At 39.3% G+C, this 22,189-nt stretch overlaps 1 protein-coding gene across 2 annotated transcripts in view; it reads right to left on the bottom strand.

Moving 5' to 3' along the window:
- The window catches only part of ACYP2 (acylphosphatase 2), a 183,347-nt gene that overhangs the window by 56,827 nt on the left and 104,331 nt on the right, over positions 1-22,189 (bottom strand). The window lies entirely within an intron of this gene.

The following is a 22,189-nucleotide window of genomic DNA, read 5'->3' as shown; positions in this document are numbered from 1 at the left end:
GAAAAATACACAGAAAAATCAGAATGCATGTACACTGCTATTGGAAGAGTAGCTTGGTACAAATACTTTAGAAAATTGATTGGCAGTGTCTATGCACACCCTCTGATCCAGCTCTGGGAACATACCCAACAGAAATACATACATATATATTCACAGAGACATGGATGGAAGTGTTTATAACAGCACAGTTCTAATAGTGGGAACTGCCCCCAGAATCCATCAACAGCAGAAAAAGTAAGTTTTAAAATAGACACATGATGGAATGCTATGAGAAAATTTTAAAATTTTACTTATATGAAATATTACAAATGGATCTCACAAACATGAGCTTGGATGAAAGAAGCTAGATATAAGAGTGCATGCATGCCAAGTTGCTTCAGTCATGGCCAAATCTGTGTGACCCTGTGGACTGCAGCCCACCAAGCTCCTCTGTCCATGGGATTCTCCAGACAAGAATATTGGAGTGGGTTGTCATGCCCTCCTCCAGGGGATCTTCCCAACCCAAGGATTGAACCCAGGTCTCTTACACCTACCTGCATTGGCAGGTAGATTCTTTACCACTAGCGCCATCTGGAAAACCCCAGACACAAGAGTACATGCTGTATAATTCCATTTATATATGAATTTTAAAAACAGATAAAACAAATCTATGGTGGTAGAAGTTGAAATAGTGATTCTACAAAGAACAGTGAAGAGTCTAAGATTTTATTCTGCTTACAAACTATTATTTTAGTCTGTCTAGTTAATGGATGCTGAGTCATAGACAAAGAACCTTACAACTTAAAAGTCTATGTCAATAGACTTCTTGACCCCTACTTCCTAATTATGCAATATGAAGAAAGCCAGGTGACACCTGCACACGTACTGGGTGGCATTACAGGAGAGGAACCTGAGTTTAGGTCACCAGTCTTTCATAATGGGAAGTGAACATGCCTACCCTTTGCACTGAAGGGAGACATCTTTAATTCATTAAACAATATGAAAGTGTTAGTCATTCAGTCATATCCAACTCTTTGTGGTCCCATTGGACCGTAGCCCACCAGGCTCCTCTGTCCATGGAATTCTACAGCCATTCCTTTCTCCAACGGATCTTCCTGACCCAGGGATTGAACCTGGGTTTCCCACATTGCAGGGAGATTCTTTCCCATCTGAGCCACCAGGGAAGTCCCATCAAACAGTATAATAAAAGACAATAATAAGCAATACAATTTTTCTATATTTTCAAGACTTAAGCAAAACTGCCCTTTCCTGTAAAGAAAAACATTCTCTGTTGTCTTTCAAGGCTGTCTAAATAAGCTTGAAAAGATACTCTGAACAAAGGCAGGCAGTATCTCTGCTCACAAGATAGGCAGAAATATCAGAGACCCATGATCATGGTCTCCCCAACAGCTGCAGAGGGTGGAAGGGCTGGTATCCCAATGACTGAAAGGGAACGTGATGGTAGATTCTGAAGGGCTGGAGATGTCTGTCTTGATCTGGATGCTACATACATGGGTGTATTCAATTTTCAGTGCTTCTTTGAATTGTGCACTTGTGAAACGTATTTTTCTATATGCATATTTAATTAAATATGCCTACTTAAGAAAAACAAAAATTGAAAAGAAACCCAAAGTAAGCAAAGAAAAAAAACCCACCATTTTTCTGGAACTTTAATGCGAGAAGATGATTGGCCAATTTAAAAGTATGTTTCAGATTTTTGGGGGGTAGGCTATAAGTCCATGTATTAGATGTCTAATAGGATCATTTTCTACACCACACATGGTTAAAATCCATTTCCTAGGGGGAAATTTTTTATCTTGGTATGTGACATCAACCTTTAGTATCTATATTGCTCCTGCTCATTTTATCAACTGACTCTTATCAGAGTTGAGTTGTAAACAGTTGATTAATCATAACTTGTGATGGTTCATTTTCAAAGCTTAGTTCTTCTAGCTAAATAAATGATAAAGTTCACATATTACTTAACTCTGTTGTTCAGCAAAGATGATGCTATTTCTGAGACTTGGCCCCTTCATATACTTGCTTCTTAAAATGGTCTGTATCAGTATCAGTTTCATGTCCCTTCTTCTAAGCCCTCCCTTTATTTGAGATATAAATATTTCACTGAGTTAAAAACAGAATTTCAAACTATACCTTTGGCATATGCCATAGAAGAAGGCAGTATTAATAGCAACAAAATCTTCTGCAAAACTAAAGAAAGCATTTAGTTTGGCTTATTTGAGCAAAATCTTTCCATTTCTGTATATAACAAGATATATGGGGACAATAAGGATACTTCAGAGCTTTAAATGGCAGATTTTTTAACATAAAGGATATAAAAGCATGTAATAATATATAAGATCAACTTACTGCCTTTGAAACATAAGGTAGATTTAATTAGACTTTTTACAATTCTTACTATCAATTCATATCACACATTTTAATTTTAAATGGCATCCACATGGATGGCTTGCCCCGAATTTTCCAATGGCAAAATTTTCTCTTTGCTATTGGTAGCTGGAAGCAAAAGAGACATATGACTCAATTTCAGAATCCTAAAATTCAAGTCTAGCCTGTCTTACCAAAATAGATGAGGATGGAAAAGGTGGTGGGTCGGATTTTTCAGTTCAGCATTAAACTAGGGTCTAGCGGGTTAAACTGAGTTATAAGCTGGGACGCTTGGGTGCCTGGGTTCTAAAGGGCTCTGCCATAAACTAGTGCTGTGCTAAGTGCCAGTGCTGAGTCGCTTCAGTCATGTCCTCTGTCTGTGGTGATTCTCCAGGCAAGAATACTGGAATGGGGTGCTATGCCCTCCTCCAGGCGAGCTTCCTGACCCAGGGATTGAACCCGGGTCCCCTGCATTGGTAGGCGAGTTCTCACTAAGCCACCTGGGAAGCCCCCAAACTAGGTAAACCAATTAATTCTGAAGACACAGTTTTCCTCATCTTTTCAACAAGTTTGAAATATCTTTTCTTCTAAATCTGCAGATTTACTTACCCTTAAGTATAAGCCTTCCCCAAGGTTCTGTAGCCTCCCCAGCTTACTTTATCTCTGCTCTTCCTAGGTGACTTTAGCCACTTCCAGAGCTTCTGCCATCACCTTTGAGAAAAGGACTCAAAATGGAGTCTCCAATCCTCAATCCAAGACCAGGGTCTGACCTGTCCATTTGCACAGTGTTTCCAGAATTGCTCTCCCTTTCTCTATCTGTTTTTACTTCAACATCTCTTGTCTATATTACTAGAAATCTCCAGGCGTCCCTACTTGAATCTGATCTTTCTCTTCCCATCATTCATACTACTAACAAAGTGATCTAATCCCTTTTGCACAGATATCTTTGCACCACTGTGGAGGAGACATGGGTTCGATCCCGAATCTGTAAGATCCCACATACCACTGAGCAACTAAGCCCATGCACCACAATGATTGCGCCTGTGCTCTAAAGCCTGGGAATCACAACCCAAGTGCTGCAACTACCGCAGCCTGTGTGTCCTAGAACCTGTGCCCCACCACAAGGGAAGCACTGCAGTAAGGCCATGGACTGCAGTTAGAGAGCAGAGAGCAGGGCTCTCTGGCAGCTAGAGAAAGGCCCACACAGCAACGCAGACCCAGCACAGTCAAAAATGAATAAAGTTATAAAACAAAACACCACTGCCTACAGAAGAAAGTCTTAACACCTTGCTATTGCATTCAAGGGCAGTTCCAGTCAAGCCCCTGCCCAACACTCTTGCCAGAGTCCGCTCACATTGGAGTCCGTGCTGTTCCTCAAGCAGCCCATGCGCAGTCCTGCCTCTGTGCCTTTGCTCATGATGTTCCCTCATCGTGGATTCTCTTCCTCACTTTCTTATGTTTGGAAATCCGACCATTCCTTCTGAATTTAATTCAAATGCCATCTCCCCTAAATAGCCTCTGAAACCTCCTACTTCCCACAGAATTTATTTCATACAAGTTTACATTTGTTAGTTCTTTATATGTGTTAGTAGTTTATATGCCCTTTTTCTCAATTTTAAATTATTTAAGGGGCAAGATCATGTTTAGGTTTTTTTTGTTCCCCCTGTGATGAGTAATACATGGTCCCTGTCCTCAAGTAGCCTACAGTATTGCATAGAAGACAATGTACAGCATAAAAAATACTAAAATAAGGGCAAGCATAGGGTTCCACAGGATTGTGTAAGAGCACTATTTCCCACATCTAAAGGTTAGGGGTACTAAGGAAGGCATATACTATACAAAGCTGGCTTTTAAGTGCCTTTCTAGATACCATATGGTAAGCTTCTTCACAGTATGCAATCTATTTTTTCATCTATATATCCTTAAGGATACATATGTTTAGGACAAATTAGGCACTCCAAAATTACTTAATGACTGTGTAAGCAAAAAATGCCTGAGTCCTTTATAGCTCTAATGTGTAGCTGCTGCTACTGCTGCTGCTAAGTCGCTTCAGTCGTGTCCAACTCTCTGGGACCCCATAGATGGCAACCCACCAGGCTCCTCCATCCCTTGGATTCTCCAGGCAAGAATACTTGACTGGGTTGCCATTTCCTTCTCCAATGCATGAAAGTAAAAAGTGAAAGGAAGTTGCTCGGTCATGCCCAACTCTTCGCGACCCCATGGACTGCAGCCCACCAGGCTCCTCTGTCCATGGGATTTGCCAGGCAAGAGTACTGGAGTGGGGTGCCACTGCTTTCTCCACTAATGTGTAGAGTATGCATCATGTTAGTCTTTTGTACTAGTTTATTCCACTGAGTGGACAATGATAAAAAAAATTAATTGGCTACTGGAAACTTAATTTTAAAAAGGTGATAACATAATTTTAGGCTTGACATTTTAGGTTAAGTGTTAATTTCCATGCTTGTCCATGTAATTCCCAAGAAACAAGAGCCAGGGCAGACTTCAGTCAAATCCTCACAAGTGTCTTAGTTCTAAGTCTCAGAAAGGAGGTTATGTCGATAACTGAGCTGTTCTGCAATTATAGATCAGTTGAGTCAAAATAGTTATATTTGTTCCATGACCTGTAATTTTATGTAATTTAAAGAAAAACAGCAGGCTTTATTATAGCCCTTCAGTCCAGTTCAGTTCAGTCACTCAGTTGTGTCCAACTATTTGTGACCCCATGGACTGCAGCACGCCAGGCTTCCCTGTCCATCACCAACTCTCAGAGCTTGCTCAAACTCACGTTCATCAAGTCAGTGATGCCATCCAACCATCTCATCCTTTGTCATCCCCTTCTCCTCCTGCCTTCAATCTTTCCCAGCACCAGGGTCTTTTCCAATGAGTCAGTTCTTTGCATCAGGTGGCCAAAGTACTGGAGTTTCAGCTCCAGCATCAGTCCTTACAATGAATATTCAGGACTGATTTCCTTCAGGATGGACTGGTTAGATCTCCTTGCAGTCCAAGGGACTCTCAAGAGTCTTCTCCAACACCATAGTTCAAAGTGTCAATTATTTGGTGCTCAGCTTTCTTTATATTCTAACTCTCACATCCATACATGACTACTGGAAAAACACCATAGCTTTGATTAGATGGACCTTTGTCAGCAAAGTAATGTCTCTGCTTTTTAATATGCTGTCTAGGTTGGTCATAGCTTTTCTTCCAAGGAGCAAACGTCTTTTAATTTCATGGCTGCAGTGACCATCTGCAGTGATTTTGGAGCCCCAAAATATAAGTCTCTCACTGTTTCCATTGTTTCCCCATCTATTTGCCATGAAGTGATGGATGGAACTGGATGCCATGATCTTAGCTTTCTGAATGTTGAGCTTTAAGCCAACTTTCTCACTCTCCTCTTTCACTCTTTTTTTTTTTTTTTAGTTATTTTTAATTTTTTTTACTTTACTTTACAATTCTGTATTGGTTTTGCCATACATTGACATGAATCCAACACGGGTGTACATGCATTCCCAAACATGAACCCCCCTCCTCTTTCACTTTCATCAAGAGACTCTTTAGTTCTTCTTCACTTTCTGCCATAAGGGTGGTGTTATCTGCATATCTGAGGTTATTGATATTTCTCCCAGCAATCTTGATTCCAGCTTGTGCTTCATCCAGCCCAGCATTTCTCATGATGTACTCTGCATATAAGTTAAATAAGCAGGGTGACAATTTACAGCCTTGATGTACTCCTTTCCCAATTTGGAACCAGTCTGTTGTTCCATGTCCATTATATGTTTTTCCATAATGTCCATGTCCATTATAGCCCTTAACAACAGGCTATTCTAATAATAGTTCTCATTTATTAAGGGCTACATCATAGTTTCACTTTCCTAAGCACTTCATGTACATTATTCTCTTAATCCTTATAAAACTCTACCAGGTATTCCTGATTCCATTTTGCAGATTAGGAAAATGGGACTCATTTAAAGCCAGGATTCAAACCCAAGTCTGCCTCCAGAATCCAGTAACTATATACAGGTAGAAATGCTACTAATATCTTTTTTACAGTAGAAAATAATTTGCCAAATGGATACGATTTTTCCCATTTGTATACAAATTTTCTTAGCCTATAAAATGTTTACTAACTTTGATGTTTATTAATGAGAGTTATGACACATCAAAATCAGAAGTACAATACTTCTGATTGTTTTCTCCTTTAAGGACTGTAAACATGTTATGACCTAATTTCCTCGGCAATATGAATACCACCTACGAATGAATATGAGACACAGTGGCATTTTTTGACACATCTGTTGGTTCACATCTCTTTGCTAAAGCCACTGTCACGGCTGAAGCATATTTTCAGGTGTTCAAGTGGCTCCAACAAGCTTTTAGCCTTAATTCCAGGAGTAACCAGAAGTATTTGGAAGACAACACACTTTGTCCAAGAAGACCAAATAGCAAAGGTCTTCTGAGTAGGGAAGGGATTATGTCACTGTCTAAAAATCCTTAATAAACTTGGCTCCTTGGCAATGGGGAAGAATGCAGAGCCAACAGCACATATGAGATCCCAACAATATGATGGAAATAAAGGGATAAACGGGAAAATCTCAAGCAAAATGTACAATGGAGGAGAAAAATATTTATAAAAATTTTTCAGTGTTAATTTTGTGTATCCAAAAGAACACTGGTGTGAGACCTAAGATAAAATGATTTTTAGTTCCAGCTTGTTTTCTAGTCTAATTTTGTGACTTCTGGAGGAAGTGATTAAAATTTATTACTGTGATTCAGTTTATTACTCATGATAGGAGTGAGGTAGACTAAAAAGTCTTCAGTTTCCTTTTAGAACTTTGATCTTATCATGCTAGGGAGACTGCAAATTCACACCCCTCAATGGCACCCCACTCCAGTACTCTTGCCTGGAAAATCCCATGGACGGAGGAGCCTGGTGGGCTGTAGTCCATGGGGTCGCTAAAAGTTGGACACGACTGAGCAACTTCACTTTCACTTTTCACTTTCATGCATTGGAGAAGGAAATGGCAACCCACTCCAGTGTTCTTGCCTGGAGACTCCCAGGGACGGGGGAGCCTGGTAGGCTGCTGTCTATGGGGTCGCACTGAGTCGGACACGACTGAAGCGACTTGGCAGCAGCAGCAGCAGGGCTTTATTATTTAGAGATAGGTTTAAACTTAATAAAGAAATTAGATGGACACTTTCTTATCTTGATAAAATATACCCTGGTCTTAAAGTGATCATCATGCCTACTGGGGCAACAGTAGAGGCATTCCCACTAAAGTCAGTAACAAAGAAGGATGTTCGCTTGTCACCACAATTATTTAACAGACAATATGGTTAATAAGAGAGAGAAACTAAAAGTATAGAAATTCAGAAAAGGAAATAAAATCTATCACAATTTGTGATCATTATGGAAAATCAGACATTGGAAAGGTACTATAAACAAGGAAATTTAGTTAAGGTAGCATGATACAGAATTACTGTATATAGATATCAATACATTTCAGATGAAAAAACATAGTGAGTTTAAAAGTGAAATGGGGAAAGACTCCATTTACAACAGCAACAGTGAAAGATGAAATATCTAAGGAAAAAAATGTAAGAAATATGTAAGATTTATGAATACAATTTTAGAGCATTCCTGGAGGAGACAAAGAGAATAGCATACCAAGTTTTTAGATAGGATGTCTTAACCTCATAAAGTTGTCCTTCCTAAGTAATTTAGAAATTTACTGTAATTACAATATGAAGGCCAAAAATTGAGAAAGGGGTGAGGGAGACACAAGCAAATTTCAAAATACATTTTTTAAAAATGGCAAGGAAAGCCCCCAAAATAAATAGAAATGAGGGGTTACACATTTTAATGTAAAGCTACATACAAGAGTAAACAAATGAATCAACAGGATGGAATAAGAAGTCTAGAAATAGACCCCAGTGCATACAGAATATGGTATATGATAAATATGGCATCTGAAATCAGTGCAGAAAAGAAAAACAACTCAAAAAATTGTCTTTAGACAGCTGGAGAGCCATTTGTAATAAAAGTAAGCTGGATTCATGTCTCATGCTATACAACCAGGTAAATTCCAAAGGAGCAAAGATTTAAATTTAAAAAATATAAAATCCTAAAAATACTATAAAAACAAAGGAGACCTTCTTTATTAACTTGGAGTGGGGAGATCTTTCTATTATGTAAACTCTGGAGGCATAAAGGGAAAATATTGATAAATATACCTACTTGAAAAAAGTTTTTAATCTACATGGTAAGGATAAAATCCATAAGAAAGTCAAAAGAAAAATCACAAACTGGAAATGCATAAATTCATAACAAGCAGATTTTTAGAATGGTGAGAAAGGATGTATATGAAAGGGCTGCAACTTACTGATTCAGAGATTTGCCAAAGAAGGAAGTTAACTTCAGATTATGCAGTTGGCCATCCGTATCCATCGGTTCTACATCCAAAGATTCAACCAACTGCAGACTGAAATATATATTTAATTCCAGGAATTTCCAAAAGCAAAACTTGAATTTGCCATGTGCAAGCAACAATTTACATAGCATTTGCATTGTATTAGGTATTGCAGGTAATGTAGAGATGATCTAAAATATTCAAGAGATTGTGCATAGATTATATGCAAACACTACACCATTTTATATAAGTGCCTTGAGCATCCTCAAATTTAGGTATCCACAGGGAGCCAATCCCACTTGAATACTGAGAGCTGAATGTATACTTTACCTAAAGCACCAAGTATATGTCAGATACAATCCTATTTTCCATATTAATGGAAGAAACCAATAATCACACCACCACTGGGGTAAAATGAGTAGCAAGCTTGCAATTGTCTCAAGGACATCAGTGATGGGCCAGGTCACCTCAGGATTACTAATTCTGTAAACGTATTCTATCAAAACCTGGTGGTTCCATCCTGTTTGATACTATGCTGTAGTTGCTGCAGACTGCAATGACTGCTCTCTGAAAATCATTTCTGCAGTAGTATGTGTGAGTTTGCACAGATTAACTCAAATGTTATGAATAGGGCCAACCAGCCATTATGTTCACCAAAGCATGCAATGTAGTCATGGTGTCTGCACTTTTGTTGGGCCTGTTAAAAATACACAGGTAGCTTCTCTCATATACTATTAGCTCATCTGAAATAGCTTCATACTTCTAACAGCAATACATTCGATGAATAAATCGGTACTATATGATTTATCTCTTGAACAGAAATTTTATTTGATCATTCAGGAGAAGAATATAACTACTTTCACTCCTTGTGACGTCAGTCTCTATCTCATAGAGGAAAAAATGTAAAACCGCAGAACTTTTTGCAGTATCTTCCCCCATGTGACTTCATATAGAAACAACACAATAATAGCAGAGGTTTCAATTAAAGACATTTGAGGGAAATCCCAGGGTTACTGCACCTGGAATCTTTTCAGTTAATTTTTTTCAAGCTAGGCCTTACCTCTTGAGCACCTGAGAACACATTTCAAATACATTTTACTAATAGAAGGTTTCTTAGGTTCAATATCACATTTAAAGCAGCTGGAAATTTTAGAACAGTCCAAGTACACACTTGGCTATTTCCATGGAAATTTGGATGAGGGTCAGCTGGCATATGTCATAAATAGTTTCCCATGATCATGCCAAAATTACAGATTAATTCAATTTATAATAACTGAATTGACTTAATTAAAAATCTTTCATTTGCAGGCATTTGCTCAGAGGAGGTAGGGTGCCCCACTTTGGGACTCCTTGCTCCAGGGGTGAAAAGAATATAATCCATGGACCATGTCTACAGCCACTTGTTCTCCAGCTAGCCAAAGGCAAAGAAAAGAAAAAAAAGAAAGTGAAGATTTTACCAAGAAAAATAAAAAGTTGTGAAACCTCTTTACTTCAATAAGAATCAAACTCATCCCTTCAGCCTGAATGTTTTCTTTCCAGAATTATTAAAATAAATTGCTAGATCTGGATTCCATGGCAAAGGTAAAAGAGATCTCATTTCTCAGCTTAAGCCACTGAAGTCAGAAAAACACAGTCAAGGTCAGGCTGTCAGGTAATAAATCCCTAGGTCTAGCCCTCAGCCTTTCGGACTCCTATATCATCATGTCCCTCACTCCATTTGTGGGAGGGTTGCTCATTTCACAGAGATGCTCATCTTAATTGCAACCATGGTGAGACTTCCCTGGTGGTCCACTGGTTAAAACTCCAAGCTCCCACTGCAGGGGGCACAGGTTTAATCCCTGGTCAGGGAACTAAGATCTCGCATGCCATGTAGCACAACCAAAAATGAGAAAAGACTGCATGAATTGGAATGTTCTCTGGAGAAACCCAATGCTCCATAACAACTATATATTGCACCCTTTGTAATAATATAAGCCTCAGTCTTGGGAATTTTTACTTGTTATGGTATTGATGAGGGAGGGAATGCTGAAATGACATTCCCTTATTGCTGAGGTCCAATAAAAATGGGAAAACTAAAAGTTAAGAGAATGAGAAAAGTATTTATGTCTTTAGGTGTGCTACAGGAGCTCTGATTAGAGACAGTTTTTTCAAGTTCTTAGAAAAAGAAACATCTCAACAGTGGACAAGGGAGTGATTTCTCCAGGCTACAGAAGTTTTGAAGTGTTACTTTTTGGAAAAAGGCAATTTTCTTTTATGAGTCTCTGTTTGCTGTATCTTGGTATAGCTATATGCAGGTTGACTCCTGAATGAGGTGTGTTTTCCACCATAAATTAATAAACTGATAATCTACTTTTTCACTCTTAGTTCACGGGTTGTGGCTTCATTCCTCATGTAAAATTTAGCTTATAAAAATACTGAGATATGGTGACACACTCCTTTACCCCCCACACTTCTGTGGGTGTGCTCCATCCTACCCACCTTCATTACAATAACCCCAGACCCCTCTCAACCATCCTTGAGGTCACACAGGTAGGAATACAACTTTATCTTCATTCTGAGAAGAAATTCCCACCTCTAATGACAGAACTCTCAGCCCCTGGGCTACTGGGGTTACACTTTCTTCTGGGGAATGCTTGTAATTTTTAATTGGTGAGTAAATATACAATATACAATTTTTTATATAAATGCTTTAAATTTGGGACCTATTTTTAAGGTACATAGTTCTGACAAGAGAACTTTAAAAATAAGTTCACATGTAAACATATGACTATTTAGAAATATTTACCAGTTTCTTCTTCCTTCATCCACCATGAAAACAGCTTTTTGGCTTTCTGGTGAGCCATGACTAAGCTCCTCTATTTAGAGCTTGTCTGCCATCCCACCTTCTTAGGTCACCATGGGTGGTAAAGTAAGAAACATATTAAATTTTAGCTCAGCTGTAATAATGCTGTGTCCCTTTCTAACCTTGGTGGCTTAGACAACCCCCTGGGGTTTCTTAGTCATTATGAGCTCAGTGCTTCTAACAGGGACAGATGGCACAGCCCCAAACACTCCTCTAGATCAGAGCAGACGCTAACAACCCTACTTCAGAGGTGAGGAATGAGAGGAGCAGTCAGGTGCTAGATGCTTTCCTCCTCAACTTTGCCATGAAGCATTATTCACCTCATTATTCTAGACTAGAAAATACACGGGCAGTAGGGGAAGTTCTGAGTTGATAACTGTCAGTTCCATTTCTGTTTTGAAACTGACTAAAAGCACAAGGCAGAGGCCATTCTCGCTCTCTTTATAGGCAGTGAAATGTGAGAGTATGGCTTCTTTGCTTTCAGGCAGGATCCCTTTGAGACATTCCTGGAAAAGCAGCATAGGCCGTGAACATCAGGAAGACATGCTGACCCCAGGTTAGAAAAATACTGGAGGTGCCAGTGGGGCAAAAATATTACTATTAGAGGAGTCAGTTCTCCAGCCAAGGAGCTCTGACCTACACTACGATTCTTTCTAAGTAGCTATAATGATGGCATATATTGTGTAGGTCTAGGCATGATAAGTGGATTTATGATTTATTTAGGGAAATAAGTTTACAAAAGATAAGTAGAAGATCAGAGTTAGGTTTTTGGCCTATAAAAAATGATGCGTTCACCTAAGTCCCTAAATAGCTACATAATAAACAGAAGCCTCGACAAACCACAAATGAAGTAGACCAGGCATTTCCCAGGTGCTGGCCAATTTAGCCTTTGTACTTAGAAGCATTCACAATATTTTGCAAAAATAATTAAGTTTTTTATGTGCACTTGCTGCAATTTCACTCTATGACAAACACTTGAAGAGTTTTGAATGTACCTATTCATTAATTCACTGGAAAATAATGCATATTATTTGGTAGGTGCTATGAACACTCCTGGAGAAGGGAATGGCAACCCACTCCAGTGTTCTTGCCTGGAGAATCCCAGGGACGGGGGAGCCTGGTGGGCTGCCGTCTCTGGGGTTGCAGAGTCAGAACGACTGAAGCGACGCAGCAGCAGCATGAACACTCCCAAAATTTGTATGTTGAAGCCCTAACTTCAGTGTGATGGTATCTAGACGTGGGGCCTCTGCGAGATAAACAGGTTGTATGATAGCAAGAGCTGGGTCGCTAACGGTGGGATTCGTGCTCTGACAGGAACAGGAAGAGAGACCAGAGCTTGCTCTCTGCCACATGAGGACACAGTAAGAAGGCAGCCACCTGCAAGCCAATCCTCACCAGACCGTGACCATGTGGCACCCAGAGCTTAGGTTTCTAGCCTCCAGAACTTAGAGAAAATAAGTCTCTGTTGTTTAAGCCACCTGGTCTATGATATTTTGTTACGACCGTCCAAGCTGCCTAATGCAGTAGGTTTAATTTTCTTTCATTAAGAGCCTTTAAAAATTTATGGAATATATGTCTAAACTAAATGATGAGACATCAATTAATTTAAACTAATAAAAGAAATATTTCCAAACATGCTTATGTTCCATTTTGCTCTTTTAAGTGAGAATCACAGAAAGAAATGTGATCAATGACACTATCTTCACACACAAAAGAACAAAATATAAGTTAGAATACTTGCTTAGTTTATTTCTCCTTGTCTGCTTTCTTCACTATCATTAGAGAACTCGATCTTCTTATATGCATCATCCATTAGTCATTCATTTGTCCCACAGTTGTTTATTGAGCATTTAACTCTGCTTCAGATTCTATTCCAAGGATTGCAATATAGCTGGGAACAAAAAAGTCCCCTCTTTCATGGAGTTTATTTTCTAATGAAAGGAGACAGAAAATAAACAAATATATATTAAATATATAATGTGTCATATTTATTAATAAGTGCTGTGAGGAAACTGAAACCAGGTAAAGGCTTAGAGCACAATGAGGGTAGAAGAGGAGGAATCTAGGCAATAATTTTGAAAACATGATCAGGGAAAGCCTCTCTGAGAAGACCACATTTTACCAGAGACCTGATCATGCAAAGGAATGAATCTCAGACATGTTTGGAAAAGCTTTCCAAGCTAAGAAAGCAGTATTTTCAAAAGTCCCAAGGCTTGCTTGTTAGAAAACCAGCAAAGTAGTTAGAAACAAGTATGTGAACAAGATAGAGAGAGGCAAATAGGTATCCATTCAGGTATGACCAGAAATTTAGTGAGAAGTCTTCAGAAGGGAGGGAAGAGAGAATGAGAAAAAATTAGTATTTGAGAAGATAATGGCTGAGATTTTCCCAAGATTGACAAAAATCATAGATTCAAGTAGTTCTCTGAACCTAAAACAAGATTAATATAAAGAAAAGCACCCTGCAGCTCATTATAGTAAAATGTTGAAAATTAAAGAGATAATAATAGAAGAAAACTGAGAAAAAAAATTAATTTCAAAGGAGCAAATAAGGAGCGAATAATATTCACTTAAAGGAGCGAATATTAGACTAATATCACCTAAAGAAAGGTTAATTTCGTTAACCTACTTTAAAGAAAATATTAAAGATGCAGGAAGGAATCAAGAACAACAAAAAGGACAAATGTGGACAAATATAAATGAATTTTAACTGAATATAACAATAGTTATAATAATATACTAGGGGATTTTAAGTATATAATAATATATTAGGGGATTTTATATATAAAAAGAAAATTAATAAACTATAGTATACAAACCATATTTGTATCAAGCACAGAAGACTTTAAGGCAAAAACTATTACTGCTGCTGCTAAGTCACTTCAGTCGTGTCTGACCCTGTGCGACCCCATAGACGGCAGCCCACCAGGCTCCTCTGGTATATTTCAAAATGATAAAAGTTCTTAGTAAAAGATAGTAATTCTAGATTTTTATATATCTAATAATATAGCCCAAGATTATATATTAAACAAATATTGACAAAACAAAATAGAGAAATTAAAAAAAAATAGATTTTAGCGTAACTTTTTGAGGTGCAGCAGAAGAAATAATTTATAAGGATATATAAGATTTGAAGAACACAATTTGTATATGTGATCTAATAATCACAATTTATTTTTATTCAAAGTAAATTCTTTGACTACTTGGGAATTAGACTAGAAGTCAATAACAAAAATACTCTTAGAAAAATCTATGCTTGTAAACTAAGAAATACACCTCCTAATAACCCATGAGTCAAAGAAGAAATCACAAAGAAAATTAAACATATTTTGAAGTGAATGTTCATGAAAATTTATGAGACACATTCACATTTATCCCACTTCAAGATGAAAATTTGTGTCTCTAAATATATATATTAGAAAATAAAGCTAAAAGGCAATGAGCTAAAAAATAAGTTGTTCAAAAAAACATATCTACAGAAAATAAGAGGATAGAAATAAAAACATAAAAACAGCAATAAATAAAATAGAAGACAAATATACAATAGAGAAGATCAACAAAGATAAAACATGTTTCTCTGAAGTGACAAGTAAGTTTATAAACCTTGATGGAGAATAATGAGATAAAGAAGGCAAGCTTAAATAATCAGTATCAGGAATAAAGGAGACAATATCATTACAGAGTCTTCAGATATTAAAATACAGGACTATTATGAACTTTACATCAATAAATAGTACATTTTTTTAAAAAAATCAAGCTTTATGCTTAATATTATACACATTACAGTATGTACATTATGTTTCAATTTAAAAGGGCAAGAAAACATTCATCTTACAAAAACTGACAGCATAAGAAAGAAAATGTAAACAGTTTTCTTCTGTAAAATCAAATCATTAATTAAAAACCTTCCCACAATGAAAACTGTAGGCCTAGTTGGTTTCACTGGTTGATTCAAACCAAATACTTCAGGGAAAAATAGTATCTTAGACAAATTCTCCCAGAGAATAGAAAAGAGAATGAAAAACATCCTCAAGCTCATTTATTGAAACCAGCTTAACTGTTATACAAAGTATGACAAGGGCATTAGTTTATAGAAAGAAAAAAATTATGGGTCAATCTCATTTATAAACACAGAAGCTAGATGCAAGGTAAATGAATACATAAATATGTAAGAAAAAGAGCTAATACATAATGATTATATTTGGTTTACTTAGAAATGGAAAGTTAGTTGAACATTCAAAATTCAACCAGTAATCTGCAGTGACCAAATGTGGGGCCCTAAATGGGAAACCTTAAAAAAGAAGGGCTAGCTTTGCGGTTTAGAGCTAAGATGGCACCTGGCGGAAGAGATGAGGGCGTGGCCCAAGTTGTCTGTCAAAACTCTTGATTGGTTTTCTTGATTTCTGTGCACTTAGACAGCACGTGATCACCATAGACTCCTGTTATAATGATGGCACATGACGATTTGACCTTTAATGTGATTGGTGCAACTATGGAAAGTCCCTCACAAACCCCTCCCTGCTTACCTTTATAAACCAAGAGCTTACAACAATAAACCGGAACTGCTTAGACGGAATCCCAGTCGCATCTGATTGTCTCTTGCTCGACGAGGGGCTGGGTTGGCGGACAGCAGGCTCACCTCTCCTGGGGACCCCTCGGCTTTGCTGAGGGAGGTTCCACTGCCTCTCTCTTTCTGCAGAGCGCCCCCCCCCCCCGCAACCAAAGATAGACCAGTAATTGCCTGGGGGCCTGTATAGAGGAATGCGTGAGGGGAAAAGGACCAAAGAGGGAATACAGAGGGACATGAGAAAACTTTTGGAGGGGAGTGACATATATTTTCATTACTTTTATTTCAGGGATGATTTCACAACTGTGTGTATACATATGTGTGTGTGTGTGAAAAATGATCAAATTATTCTATATACTACAAATATGTGCACTTATATGTTATTATATCCTACTAAAGCTATTAAAATCCTACTAAAGACGTCCCTGGTCTACCAGGGAAGACTACCGTCTGTTCTCAGACGGTAAAGCATCTGCCTACAATGTGAGAGGCCCAGATTCGATCCCTGGGTTGGGAAGATCCCCTGGAGAAGGAAAGGGCAACCCACTCCAGTATTCTTTCTAGAAAATCCCATGGACTGAGGAGCCTGGTAGGCTACAGTCCATGGGGTCGCAGAGTCGGACATGACTAAGCAACTTCACTTTCACTTTTCAAAGCTATTTTAAAATCAATGTAACTTATGACAATGACAATAAAGAATCCACAAGACATAAAACAGAAGCAATATTGTAACAAATTCAATAAAGTCTTTAAAAAACAAACAAACAAAAAAAAGAATCCACAAGAACACAACAGATTTAGAAAAAAAAATTAATAAAAGTCAGCTTCCATTCACGATTTTAAAAAATAACTTCTAGCCAACTGTAATGGCAATTTCCCTAAACTAATAAAGAATATTAAAAAAAAGAACAACCTATAGTATCATAACTGAAGATAAACTGTTGATAGCTGTCCGTGTGAGATTAGAAACAAGATAAAGACATCTTTCCAGTACCACTTTACCCCTGCTCCACCACCCTCCTCCATGGGTTTGAACTAAGTAGATTAACATTATTCTTCTGTCCAGTGATTGATTGAAGGAAGGGTAGGGATAAGCCAGTCAATGCATTCCTACACCCCTAGTCCCTGTGATTAAGTCAAATGCAACACAGTATCAAAATTGATCCAGTCAACAGAAGCCAAGAATTTTGTCTGGGAGAATAGGAGTTCTCCATTTCCATGGAAAATGTAAAGATATCAGGTCAGGAAGTGCTTCAGCCATTTCTAATACAATGAGGGAAGCGATGAAGGAAGACAGAGTGAGAAGAATCACAGAGAAATAGAGCCCAGTGGAAAATTACTCAGTTGTATGTATGAAAAAAGAAAAAGATCCCTTTGTTTTTTGAGCCAAATCAGTTCTGATTCTGTTTATATTCCAAAGCCTCCTAACCTATTCAGTTCAGTTCAGTTCAGTTCAGTTCAGTTGCTCAGTCATGTCCGACTCTTTATGACCCCATGAATTGCAGCACACCAGGCCTCCCTGTCCATCACCAACTCCCGGAGTTCACTCAGACTCACGTCCATCGAGTCTGTGATGCCATCCAACATCTCATCCTCTGTCGTCCCCTTCTCCTCCTGCCCCCAATCCCTCCCAGCATCAGAGTCTTTTCCAATGAGTCCACTCTTCACATGAGGTGGCCAAAGTACTAGAGTTTCAGCTTTAGCATCATTCCCTCCGAAGAAATCCCAGGGCTGATCTATAGTTGGCTGCAAAAAGTCATTAATGCAAAACGTGCATAGCATAAGGCAGATAAAAGTCAAAAGAATACTTGTTTCAAAAGAAAACACACATAGGCCAAAGTCAAGGCAGAAAGTCAGAGACCAAAAATTATCTGAAAGAATTGCAGTTATGATTAAATGAAATAATATATGCAAATCACTCAGCACAGTACTGGATGCATACCAAAGTGTCATTATTAACTGCAGATAGCAACAGCTAATGGTGCAGCAGGCTGTGTGGAGTGCCCAGGGAGGCAGGAAACAGTCTTTTATATCAAAAGCATTTTCTGATCATTTTAAATTATATAACTGTCTTGAGTGGATACTTTTGAGTGGATAGTTCTGGTGCCAATGAGTGGTAACAGCTTTTACTGAAAGCCTAATTTGCAATTTTATATACATTTGTTTTTTCATAAGGACCCTTCTAGATAGGCATTATCAGCAACTGAAAGAAACTGAAAGTCGCTCAGCTGACGGACTTTTTGCGACCCCATGGAGTCCAGGCCAGAATACTGGAGTGGGTAGCCGTTCCCTTTGCCAGGAGATCTTCCCAAGCCTGGGGTCGAACCCAGGTCACCCGCATTGCAGGCTGATTCTTTATCAGCTGAGCCACCAAGGAAGCCCAGAATAAGGTAGTGAGTAGCCTATCCCTTCCCCAGGGGATCTTCCTGACCCAGGCATCAGACTGGGGTCTCCTGCATTGCAGGTGGATTCTTTACCAGCTGATCAGCAACTGACATATCACAAAACAAACTCATAGGTGAACTAAATGGGCAGCTCTTTAAACGATAATACCTGCATTTAGCACAGGTTCCAACTCAAATCCATGCTCATTCTCCATCTCAGGCCATATCTCTAATGTGAGATAAGACTCAAAAATGCAAATGAACAATATCAATTTAGAAAATTTATGTTACTAGAAAGTAACTGCATTTCCTGGATGCATTCTATGCTTTAACATTTTTTCTTTTATACATCTCAGACCCATTTTATAACAAAGCTATTTACTGGACAGAGCATGAGAAGTGCACAGATTAAGCAAGAGAAGTATTTCTGGATAGAAATAACCCCCTATCACGCCGGTCATCTAGAAAATAGCCTCCTAGCACAAATAAAACTAAACCATGTTCTTAAAAACATTCAGGGGAAAATTTTTAACAGCACTTAGTGAGCAGTGGCTGTGTGGTGCTGGAGCAGCAAGCAGCCGTGAAGAGATCCCCCATGTCCAAGGTCAGGAGCGGTGGCTGGGCTTCGCTGGACTGGCTGTGAGGAGATACCCTATGTCCAAGGTCAGAGAAACCCCAGTATGATGGTATGCGCTGGAGTGCCTGTGAGGAGATACCCCACGTCCAAGGGCAAAGGAGAAGCCCCGGTAAGATGGTAGGAAGGGTGAATTTGCGTTTAGAATCAAACCCCATTCCCACCAGAGACACTCAGAGGGCTCAAACAAGTCTTGTGCGCACCAGGATCCAGAGACTCCATAGAGACCGAGACAGAATGGTGAGCATCCCCTGAGGAGGGACGGTCAGCAGTGGGCTGCTACAGGGACAGGGCTATGGGTGCCGCAGACCCGGGTATGGCATGGCCCTCTTGGAGGAGGTCGCCATTAACCCCTCCATAGAGCTGCCAGAACTTACACAGGACTGGGAAACAGACTCTGGGAGGGCACAAACAGAACCTTGTGCACCAGGACCCAGGAGAAAGGAGCAGTGACCCCATAAGAGACTGACCCAGACTTGCCTGTGAGTGTCCAGAAGTCTCCAGTGGAGGCATGAGTCGGTGGTGGCCTGCTGCAGGGTTGGGGACACTGAGTGCAGCAGTGCATGCCTGGGACCTTTTGAAGGAGGTCTCCATTATCTTCATCACCTCCACCATAGTTTGCTCCCAACTTCCCCAGTGGCTCAGACGGTAAAGTGTCTGCCTACAATGCGGGAGACCTGGGTTCAATCCCTGGGTTGGGAAGAACTCCTGGAGAAGGAAATGGCAACCTACTCCAGTATTCTTGTTTGGAAAATCCCATGGATAGGGGAACCTAGTAGGCTACAGTCCATGGGGTCTCAAAGAGTCAGACAGGACTGAGCAACTTCACTTCAAATAATAGTGAGGGAACACAGCTCCACCCATCAACAGAAAATTGGATTAAAGATTTATTGAGCATGGCCCCACTTATCAGAACAAGACCTTTTCCCTCTCAGTCAGTGTCTCCCATCAGGAAGCTTCCATAAGCCTCTTATCCTTCTCCATCAGAGGGCAGACAGACTGAAAACCACAATCACAGAAAACTAAACAACTTAATCACATGGACCACAGCATGGTCTAACTCAAAGAAACTATGAGCCATCCTGTGTAGGGCCACCCAAGACAGACAGGTCATGGTGGAGAGTTCTGACAAAACGTGGTCCACTGGAGAAGGGAACTGCAAACCACTACAGTATTCTTGCCTTGAGAATGCCGTGAATAGTATAAAAAGGCAAAAAGATAGGACACTGAAAGATGAACTCCCCAGGTTGGCAGGTGCCCAATATGCTACGGGAGAAGAGTGGAGAAATAAACTCCAGAAAGAATGAAGAGATGGAGCCAAAGCAAAAACAACATCCAGTTGTGGATGTGACTGGTGATGGAAGCAAGGTCTGATACTTTAGGAGCAATATTGCATAGGAACATGGAATGTTAGGTAAATGAATCAAGGCAAATTGGAAGTGGTCAAACGGGAGATGGTAAGAGTGAACATCGACATTTTAGGAATCAGCAAACTAAAATGGACTGGAATGGGTGAATTTAACTCAGATGACCATTATATCTACTACTGTGGGCAAAAATCCCTTAGAAGAAATGAGGTAGCCATCATAGTCAACAAAAGAGCCCAAAATGCAGTACTTGGATGCAATCTGAAAAAGGACAGAATGATCTCTGTTCATTTCCAAGGCAAACCATTCAATATCATGGTAATCCAAGTCTATGGCCTGACCAGTAATGCTATAGAAGCTGAAGTTGAATGATTCTATGAAGACCTACAAGACCTTATAGAACTAACACCCAAAAAAGATGTCCTTTTCATTATTGGGGACTGGAATGCAGAAGTAGGAAGTCAATAAATACCTGGAGTAACAGGCAAATATGGCCTTGGAGTACAAAATGAATCAGGGCAAAGGCTAATAGAGTTTTTCCAAAAGAATGCACTGGTCATAGCAAACACCCTCTTCCAACACACAAGAGAAGACTCTACACATGGACATCACCAGATGGCCAACACTGAAATCAGACTGATTATATTCTTTGCAGCCAAAGATGGAGAAGCTCTATACAGTCAGCAAAAACAAGACTGGGAGCTGACTGTGGCTCAGATCATGAACTCCCTATTGCCAATTCAGACTTAAATTGAAGAAAGTGGGAAAACCACTAGACCATTCAGGTATGACCTAAATCAAATCCCTTATGATTATACAGTAGAAGTGAGTAATAGATTTAAGGGACGAGATCTGATAAACAGAGTGCCTGATGAACTATGGACGGAGGTTCGTGACACTGTACAGGAGACAGGGATCAAGACCATCCCCAAGAAAAAGAAATGCAAAAAAGCAAAATGGCTGTCTAAGGAGGCCTTACAAATAGCTGTGAAAAGAAGAGAAGTGAAAGGCAAAGGAGAAAAGGAAAGATATACCCATTTGAATGCAGAGTTCCAAAGAATAGCAAGGAGAGATAAGAAAGCCTTCCTCAGTGATCAGTGCAAAGAAATAGAAGAAAACAATAGAATGGGAAACTAGAGATCTCTTCAAGAAAATTAGAGATACCAAGGGAACATTTCATGCAAAGATGGGCTCGATAAAGGACAGAAATGGTATGGACCCAACAGAAGCAGAAGATATTAAGAAGAGGTGGCAAGAGTACACAGAAGATTAGGACAAAAAAGATCTTTACGACCTAGACAATCACGATGGTTTGATCACTCACCTAGAGCCAGACATCCTGGAATGTGAAGTCAAGTGGGCCTCAGGAAGAATTACTATGAAGAAAGCTAGTGGAGGTGATGGAATTCCAGTTGAGCTATTTCAAATCCTGAAAGATGATACTGTGAAAGTGCTGCACCCAATATGCCAGCAAATTTGGAAAACTCAGCAGTGGGCACAGGACTGGAAAAGGTCAGTTTTCATTCCAGTCCCAAAGAAAGGCAATGCCAAAGAATGCTCAAACTACTGCACAATTGTACTCATCTCACACGCTAGTAAAGTAATGCTCAAAATTCTCCAAGCCAGG

The sequence above is a fragment of the Oryx dammah genome, unplaced genomic scaffold (genome assembly GCF_014754425.2).
Source record: "Oryx dammah isolate SB20612 unplaced genomic scaffold, SCBI_Odam_1.1 HiC_scaffold_25, whole genome shotgun sequence".
Lineage (NCBI taxonomy): Eukaryota > Metazoa > Chordata > Mammalia > Artiodactyla > Bovidae > Oryx > Oryx dammah.
Note: the sequence above shows the minus strand (reverse complement) of the source record. Positions and strands in the feature narration are given on the sequence as shown.